Source organism: Sorex fumeus, unplaced genomic scaffold, assembly GCF_029834395.1.
Source record: "Sorex fumeus unplaced genomic scaffold, SorFum_2.1 ptg000006l, whole genome shotgun sequence".
Taxonomy (NCBI): Eukaryota; Metazoa; Chordata; class Mammalia; order Eulipotyphla; family Soricidae; genus Sorex; species Sorex fumeus.
In genome coordinates, this window is record NW_026606063.1 from 30651791 (window position 1) to 30661596 (window position 9806).

The following is a 9806-nucleotide window of genomic DNA, read 5'->3' on the forward strand; positions in this document are numbered from 1 at the left end:
ATGAAATGGTTTTGTTTTAAGATTTGTATTAAGGAAGTTCAGGCAAGGTTTCTTGTTTGAGTAAAGGTTAAATTATGAGTATGCAACAGAAAGTTTTGATTTAAGTGGAATCTCTTTTTATCCAGAAATTTTAGTCTGTCCTCCAAGCATCTTCAAGAAGGGGGATAAAGTTCACCTATATACAGAAAGGCAATTTGCTTTACTGAATGCCTGCTTTACTTGTGTCTAAATATGCTTTCACAGAAATTTCTAGTTATAGTGTTTGACCATGCAACAAAACACTACTGTCTAGCTAAGTTGACATGTGAAATGAACTATCACCATATTTTCCTTTAAATTGTGTTGTGCTTCCTAAAATTCCAAATTAGAACCACATAAGCTAACGCGGAACGGGCAATGTGATTTCAGAATATGTATTTTTCTTTATTCTGTCTTCCATGATGGACTTACTCCCTTAAAAACAAGTCGTTTTGTGAATCTTCCCCTGTAACTCTTTCTCAAAGTTGATTGGCCTAAGAATGTAGAAATAACGTTTTAACATTTTATAAGTGGAGAGTGTGACTCACGTCGCAAATAAGATATACTAAGAAAGTTAAGCCCAGGAGTAGCCTAAAGCTGTACAATTCAATAAACTTTTGGGTAGGTGGAAGCTGTCATGGACCAAGAGTCTAAGTAATTCCCTGCCAGTTGAGAGTAAAATAAAATGGCTTGTTAAAGTCAGTAAATTTGGGGGGTAACTTGTTATGGACAACATTAACTCAAATGGTTAACTGTCATTTTTAGATATCACAGTACACTTATATTTAAAGCAGAAGGTTTAGCTCTCTTTGGAAATATGAGCATTAAGATTTAAAGAATTACTATTTAAATGAAAACTGGGAATGAATAATTTCATCAATTCTCATGTTTGAATGACTCTTTTTCTATTATCTCTAGTGTTTTTATAAAAAACTAATTTCTGAAATTATTTTCACGGAGTGTAATGCCTCATTGAGCAGAAGAGTAAAGGTATTTCTCCTAACACAGAACAAGATTTTAGTACTTTATTTTGTATTGGTAGTAAAACTTGGGGCAAAGTTTAGGTAGGGGGGCTGGAGCAATAGCACAGCCGGTAGGGCGTTTGCCTTGCACACAGCTGATCAAGGTTTGATTCCCAGCATCTGATACGGTACCCTGAGCGCTTCCAGGAGTAATTCCTGAGTGCAGAGCCAGGGGTAACCCCTGTGCATCACTGGGTATGACCCAAAAAGAAAAAAAAAGTCTCGGTAGAGTTTTGCCTCAGTCCCCCTTGGCATTAAAGGTTAACGTCATCCTTTTTTTTTTTTATGGAGTGGGGGCACATGCAGTGAGGTTAAGGACCTACTCTTGGCTCTAGCTCAGGAATCACTCCTGTCAGCTCTGGGATTGATACAAGATGTTGGGAATCAAACTCAATTCAGCTGCATGCAAGGTGATCACCCTATCAGCTCTATCTCCATGTTCTCCCTTCGTATATAAGGAGAGTTAAACTAAGTTTTATACATGAATCCTGTGTAACATCAAAACAAATCCACTGGTCAAACTGTTTCAGGGGATCATGCTAACTGAGAATATCAGAAATTCCTCTAACAGTGTAGATAAAAAGTTTCAATATGAAAGAAAATTATAATCAGAGTAATATAAAACTAATTTTATGTCTTGAGTCTTTGTAGCCCTGTGGAGCATCAAAGTCGATATTCATGTCGCACTAGATGATGGACACGGCCTTGTCAGGTTTAGTCTCCATCACCCGCAGTTCATAAATTTTCTCGTTGTAGTTGATCGCAATCACATCCCCGGTGGTCAGGCAGGCAAAGTTTCTCAATGCATTTTCCAACACTACTTTGGGGTTGGTGATGTCCAGGAAGTCAGGGCTTTGAGGCTGGAATTTAGAGTATTTGACCACTTGAAGGTTGACACTCTCCACCTGAACCAGGCCCCCTTCTTCCAGTAGCAAATTCCGCATCATCCAGTGTGGGAGGTAGCAGATGCCCTCATCAGCTACAAACTCCAGCACACCGCAGTGTGTCATGCGATCTGACTCTTGTTGGTCAGTTTGAATAACATGGGGTAGGTGAAGTTAAGTCGGCTGAGTTGATCGAGGGCTGAGGGAGGCATAATTATCTTCCCTCCTTTCTCCACATCTGACCTGTCATTAGGCCCTGCAAACATGGACACGGAGAAGCAGCGGTACTGTGTTGAAAAGCGGTTCTGGAAGACCCTGGGAATCGGGTGGTCAAACATGTTGAAAGAGAACATGATGTGTCACGGCTGCCGAAGCCGCTCAACCCAGAAAACGCTCGGATGGAGCCCAAGCACCGCATCCTTTCCTCCCCGCCCCGACCAGGGCTCTGGCAGTCAAAGACCTCGCTGCCGGGGCCCCTTGGAGGGGAGCGGGTTGAGCTTTCCTCCCCGCCCCGACCAGGGCTCCAGCAGCCGAAGACCTCCAGGACCAGCCAACACCATGCTGAGACCACTCTCTGCACACATGAAGGTACTGGCAGAGGGACAAAGTCATGCGGGTTTAGGGGCCGAGATCTCCAAGCCTACTCGGATTTGGGCCGAGCATCCTCCACCCAGATCCTCCAAATTCCAGTAGGCAGGGGTCACACCCACCAGCTGGCCCCCTGGCGCCGTGTAATCCCATCAGCGGCCAAGACTCAGAGACTATAAAAACCAGCTCCCGGAATTGTGCTGCCACAAATGCGGCCGCACGACATCTTATTATAACATCTTATTATCTCATTCCTACTTTGGACAAAGTACCAAATGTAGCCTGCCCACATGGCAGAGTCTGGCAAACTCCCCGTGACGTGCCCAATATGCCAAATACCAGTAACAATGATGGGTCTCATTCTCCTAAAGAGCCTTGAATATAATCTCAGGGCTAGGATGAAGGAGACGTTACTGGGGCCTGCTCGAGGCAATCGATGATTAACAGGATGATTTGTGATTGTGATGTCTTGAGTCAGAAATGAAAATATGCATTTTAAAAAACAGTAGCATTTCTGGGGCAGAAAGTCTGGCAGAAATTTACTACATAGTCTTTGCTTGATGATAAAGCATTTTTATCTGACTAAAGTTTATTTCTCTCTCTCTCTCTGACATTTTTGCTCTCCCTCATATTTTTCATTCTTACCTGCAAATTAATGAACCTATCATAAATAATTTCTTTTCAGGATGATTTAAGTAAAGAGGATTTTTTTCTGTATTTTGTAAATCACGTTGGTTTATTTGAGTTTTGAGTCAAAATTTCAGGTATGGTCATTTGATATAAGGAAGATAAGGGTATCAGTAAAGTCACTTTATTCATTGACTGATTTGTTATTTTTCCAATTTGTTGAAAGAGAATGTTTACCCAGAACATGATGCAATATGATAGTTTAAAGAGGTGGCCAAATGGGAGACTAGTTTATGTTTGTGAAAGAATTTTCTAATCCACATTCCTTCCTAAAAGAGAATGATTGTCAATTTTCTATCACCTTTCTGAAAGATAGCATCCTGTTGTTTACATGCAATTAATTGATAGCAATATATGTCTCTATATATACCTATACATATACATGTTTAGTGTTTCAATTTATATGCACAAAGATGATTATCCACATTTATTCATTTTCCAAAAAGATATGGCAGAGGGCTGTTTATTTATTAACTCTTGAGAAAGAAACAAATTTTCCCATCACTTCTACTAATATTTCGTTTCACAAATTCTATCAGTTGGCTAAGAATTTAGAAATAAATTCTGTAGCTAGATCATTACTTAATTTAAGCCCTCTTAAAAATTTGGGCTTAAATCCTAAAAAAAATAATAATATGTATTAAGAACAACAAAAAATCATTAAAAAACAGTGAAGCATCCTTGTAAATAGTCTGTCTGTCTTCCCATTGTTCATCGATTTGCTCAAGCGGGCCCAGTAACATCTCCATTGTGAGACTTCTTGTTACTGTGTTTGGCATATTGAATACTCTCAGTAGCTTGCCAGGCTCTCCGAGAGGGGCGGAGGAATCGAACCCGGCTCGGCCGGGCTGGCTGTGCGCAAGGCAAACGCCCTACCACTGTGAGAAATATTAAAATATCACTTTTGGTCCCTATTTAGGGATTAATTTAGCGTTGGTATTTTCTTCTCACCTCTGTCTTAATGGGTTCAGGCTACCATAGCAAGTACCATAGACTATGTAGGTTAACTAACAATTTTATTATAGTGTCAATTATGGAAAGTCCATAACTAAAGTCCAATAGGATTCAATTCTTTGCTAGGTCTCTTATCCTGGCTGTCTTCTCACTAACAAGATTGAAAGACATCACTATCTCGCTTCTCTGTTTTTTGTGGACAATATCTCATAATAAAAATCTCACCCTTATGATCTCATAAAAGACTTAATTATTTCCATAGGCCACATCTGCAAATACTATCTTATAAAGGGTTAATGCGTATAAATATGTGCTCTATAACTATATGCTCCAAATTGAACATTTTATTATTGATAAGGTTTAACTTAGCATGGAATAGAGTAGGGAAATTCCAAGTGAGGATAGTAGAAGCTATTCATGTTAACATCACATTAACTTTTTGAGAGGATTGTATAACACCATTGACTCCCACTAAGCTTTATATTGACTGGAATAGATCCATAAAAATGTTACTACTTCATAAAATTTTCTCCACTGAAGTGTGTTGCAGTCTTAAATTTCTTTTAACTTCTTTAAATTGGCATTGGATAGTCTTATAACTATGCAAGTGATATTAGGCATTAGTCATTTATAGAATTACTACATATTTATATATGTTGAGTTTCTTCCTCTGTTCTCCTTTTCTAAGAAATGTGAAACAAATGTACAAAAGTTCATAATTCACTGAAAAATTTCTCTAGAACTATTTCAGTTATACAGAAATGTAGAGAGATATAAAGAAAATATGCTATTTTTTGATATATTGGGTTTTGTGTGTGTGTATGTGTCCTCTTAAAAGATATGCTATGACCTAACTTTGACATACTGATTTACAAAAACTTAGAATTGATATTTTTACTAGTGGAATAAAATAAAGGTCATACTTGATTAAGGTAAGCACTATACTAATGACTGGGAGTTATTATAAAAGGACACAATTTGACCCAAATAAAATAGGGAGAGTGTAATATTATGGTGGAGGGAGTAATTAACGTATCTGTCTTCAACCCAAGGCACACCAAGAATTTTAAGCAATTTCAGAAGTTAAAAAGAAGCAATGGATGATTCTCCTTTATAGTTTTAAATGAGGCTGGAGTGATAGCACAGCAGGTAGGGCATTTGCCTTGCACGCAGCTGAGCTGGGTTCGATTTCTCCGTCCCTCTCGGAGATCCCAGTAAGCTACGAGAGTATCCTTCCCGCACAGCAGAGCCTGGCAAGCTCCCATGGTGTATTTTATATGCCAAAAACAATAACAGGTCTCACAATGGAGACATTACTGGTTCCCGCTCGAGCAAATCAATGAACAACAGGAGGACAGTGGACAGTGCTGCAGTGCTCTATTCAAAGTACAAATGTTTTTGGAGAGTCCGGCAAGCTACCGAGAGTATCCTGCTCACACTGCAGATATTGGCAAGTTCCCCGTGGAGTATTTGATATACCAAAAACAGTAACAACAAGTCTCACAATGGAGACCTTACTGGTGCCTGCTCAAGCAAATCGATGAACAACGGGAGGAGAGTGCTACAGTGATACAGTTTTAAAGGGGATTGTAGTCCTGCTAATACCCTCATTTCAGACTTGTGAACTCCAGAAAGATACTAGATGGATGGTAGATTTTTGTTTGTTTTCTTTTCTTTGTTATTTTGAATGACAAACTTAGAAAATTTTTTTTAAAAAATTAATCATAATATATGGACAATTTAGCTTCACCAGAGCTACTTTGGTTCACCTCTGAAATGGGAACAAAGACACATCACAGCTATAGAGATTAATGGAATAACATATGTAAAGCCTCTCACACTATTCTTAGCACATAAAATCTGATTCAATGAGTGTTAGCACTCTTTCTAAAGCCTACAGACTGTGGGAGTGGAGAGGCTGTGCAGAGAACAACTCTATTCCCATGTGTTGGTAGAGGTTCCCTTCATGGGTTTACAATAACCTACTCACCATCTGTGAACATAATAGGAATAACAGAATCTGCCTCTATTTTTATAAACAAGGACTTGGTAGTAAATATCCTCTCCATTATCGAATTTGAATGTGCTGCATATTTCCCAGCAGGGCTTTATAACTAAAACATTCATGGCAAACATATCTTCAACTTTTTAAATCATGTTTGAATCTTCAATTATTATGCTTTCCTGAAAATTTCATAAAGGATTGCAAGAACTTTGCCTGAAAAGCATAGCAAGGTATGTATTTCATTAAGTAAACCATTTCTATTAGGTTAATTCCATGTTTATTTCAAACCATTCAAATCATTGCATTAATGTGATTACATAGGCAAGAGAAACCAATAAGGACTAGAAACTAATTGCACAGAAATAATTCTAAATGAAGGTATGGCTTATTCCAGAGGAGCAGCTCAATGGAACTCTACCTATTAGCAAATTTTTATTTGCATGGTGACACTATGGTATCATGAGTGTTTGGGGCAGAAATACACTACATCTTATATGGATCACTGTATCACTATATCACTGTCATCCCGTTGTTCATTGATTTGCTCAAGCAGGTGCCTATAACATCTCCATGTGTCCCTGCCCTGAGATTTTAGCAGTCTCTCCTTACTTGTCCTTCCCAACAGTGCTGTATTGGAGGCTCTTTCAGGGTCAGGGGCAAGAGATCGTTATTTTTTCTGTTTTTGGCAGATCGAATACACCATGGGGAGCTTGCCAGGCTCTGCCATGCGAGTGGTATACTCAAGGTAGCTTGCCGTGCTCTTCGAGAGGGAGGGAAAATGTATACAAGATAATACAAGCAAGTATGTAAAAAACAAACACATGTGTGCTGCCTTAGGTAAATTGGCGGGCTAGACTATAAGAGGTCTCACAGCCGCCAATGTGGCCAAACGATTCCGGGAGGTTTGTTTTATAGTCTCTGGATCTTGGCCGTTGATAGGATTACATGGCGCCAGGGACAGTTTGTGGATGTGACTGCCAAACTACAGGAAATTGGCAGATTTGGGTGGAGGAGGCACAGTCCAACTCCGAGGAGACTTGTAGATCTCAACCCTGGGTCCTACATACCTGGGTTCCTCTGCAGGTTTCTTCATGCTTGAGGGTCATTAGAGCATATGGAGAGTGGCCTTGAGTATGGCTGTGGCTGGGTTCTGGAGGTTATCTGCTGCCGGGGTTCTGCTTGGGGCTGGGAAGGAAACTCAACCTGCCTCCCCCCAATGGGCCTGGGTGAAGACAGCCTGGAACAGGGATGGGAGATTCTGCGTTGCTCTCTTTGGGGAGCTTTGTTTTTATACTCTCACGCATGAAGGAACCGGCAGAGGAATCCAGGTAAACGGGACCAGGTGCTGAGATCTCCAAGCCTGCTTGGATGGGAAGTGGGTCTCCTCTGCCCAGATCCCCCATTTTCCAGTAGCTTGGCAGTCACACCCGCAAAATGGTCCTGGTGCCGTGTAATCCCAACAATGGCCAAGATCCAGAGACTATAATACAAAGCTCCAGGAGGAGCACAATGCAGAATCTTATATGGATAAAAAAAGAAATTCAGATTATGAGTTCTATCTATAATACAGGCACAGATTGAGGTTATTTTTAATATTGGGTATGTAAAGAACAAGTTTTCATTTTATAAAGGTGAAACAATAAAATCCAAGAATTTTTATTAGTTTTCCTACTTATTTGGGCTGAAGCAATAGCAGCGGGTAGGGCGTTTACCTTGCACACGGCCAACCCAGGTTGGATTTCTCAGCCTCTCTTGGAGAGTCTGGCAAGCTACCAAGAGTATCCTGCCCCCATGGCAAAGTCTGGCAAGCTATCTGTGGCGATATGCAAAAAAAATAATAACAAGTCTCACAATGGAGACGTTACCGGTACCTGCTCGAGCAGATGGATGAACAAGGGAAGAACAGTGGTATGCACTGCAGCAGTGCTGCTTACCTGTTAACAAGGAAAACTAGAATTAAAACTATCATTCTGAGACCATATCTTTTTCCATTATATCTATCTATGAAAGTGATCTGTTACAATGTAGATTAGTGTTTTTGATCCTTCTGAAAAATAAATAGCAGGAAGTAAAAGAAAATATTTTGCTTCTACATTTAGTATTCATGTTTACTCTAAGGTAATATAAATTGCTTTACGAACTAATACTGACTCATAGATTAATAAGATAGAATATATATATATATATATTTCCCCTAAAATACTTTTTTATTTAGAGTGGTACTTTAGGAGCTGGCATCATATACAAAGTGGAAAAGCATGAAGTGTTCAGCAAAATTACTGACATAATTGGTTATTTAAATCTTATCTCATACAACATCTAAAAATCAGTTCCCCATGGGTAAAGGTCATCAGCATTGAAGGCAAAAATGTTAAAAATATCTCTACAGTATTAAAATTATATAAAAACAAAAAACACAATTCACGAAAAAATTAAAAGACACAAGGACAAGAAAGATAAAAGGATAGATATAATTTAGGTTAAAATAAATATCACATGTACATCAAGAAAATATTTTTATTAGTTATGCCTAAAACTTTTATGAGTCAGTAATAAGAACAATTCTTTACAAAAAAAAGGCAAAGGCTAAAAAAGCAATCATTTTACACACAAGTAAATACACATTGTAAATAGATGTATGAAAAGGTGTTCGATGTCATTAGTAGTCATAAAAATGCTAATTAAAATCCTAAATGTGTTACTATTTAACACCCAAGAGATTGGAGGAAAATTATTGTGTGACAATATTAAATGTTGGTGAGATACAGAGCAGCAGGAACTCTCAGAGCTTTCCCAGAGAAGCATTAATTTGTTCTCTCACAGTTACAGAGGAAAACTGAAGACAAGAGTATCTAAGATCCAGAAATTTCACTTTTACATATCCTAGAAGAAACTTAGTTTATAAGATGAAGATCTATAAAGGTATATTCAAGGCATTTGTTGCAATAATATGTAATTAGGAAACAGCCTCTGAACGTCTACCCGATTTATGTTAGATAAGAGACCAATAGTGTAGATATCGCTCAACAATAAAGTACATGCCTTGCATGCAGAAGGGCAGGATTAAATTCACAACACCACAAAAACAAACCCAAAAAACTCTCAAAATTAGATTATATAAGTAAATAGTATATTTTTTGGATTACAGGGTACAAAACAAAGTGACAATTATATCTAAATTCATCAATATAAATGAATTTTAAAAATAGAATGTTGGGTAAAATAATCAAGAGAAAAAATAAATATGTAGTATTACCTTTAGCACTTGGGTAAAGGTTGAAACCATATAAAATTTTCATAATAATACGCTGTGTAAAATTTATGATATAAAAAGTAAAGATTAATAGAAATAGGATTTAGTAATTATTCTAGATTGTGAATAGTAATCATTCGAGATGCACGTGTATGTGTGTGAGAGGGAAATTATAGGAATGGCTATTAATTCTACTGCAATGTTTTTTCTTAAGATTGGTAATGGGATAGTAGTTATTTGCTTTGAGTATTTTTATATAAATGTTTAATGTTTTCCATGCACTTTAAAATAGTTTGTTTTTTTTCCCTGAACTATCTTAAACATTTTTGAAGCTTCCAGAAGCCTAGTCCTTCCAACACATTGATTTTTAGATTTTTGATTTCCAGAATTGTGAA

The 9806-nt window shown here is 38.1% G+C and overlaps 1 pseudogene; it reads right to left on the reverse strand.

Moving 5' to 3' along the window:
- Window positions 1-1648: 1648 nt before the first annotated feature.
- LOC130034749 (ubiquitin recognition factor in ER-associated degradation protein 1-like) lies at window positions 1649-2338 on the reverse strand (annotated as a pseudogene).
- Between the last annotated feature and the right edge of the window lie 7468 nt (window positions 2339-9806).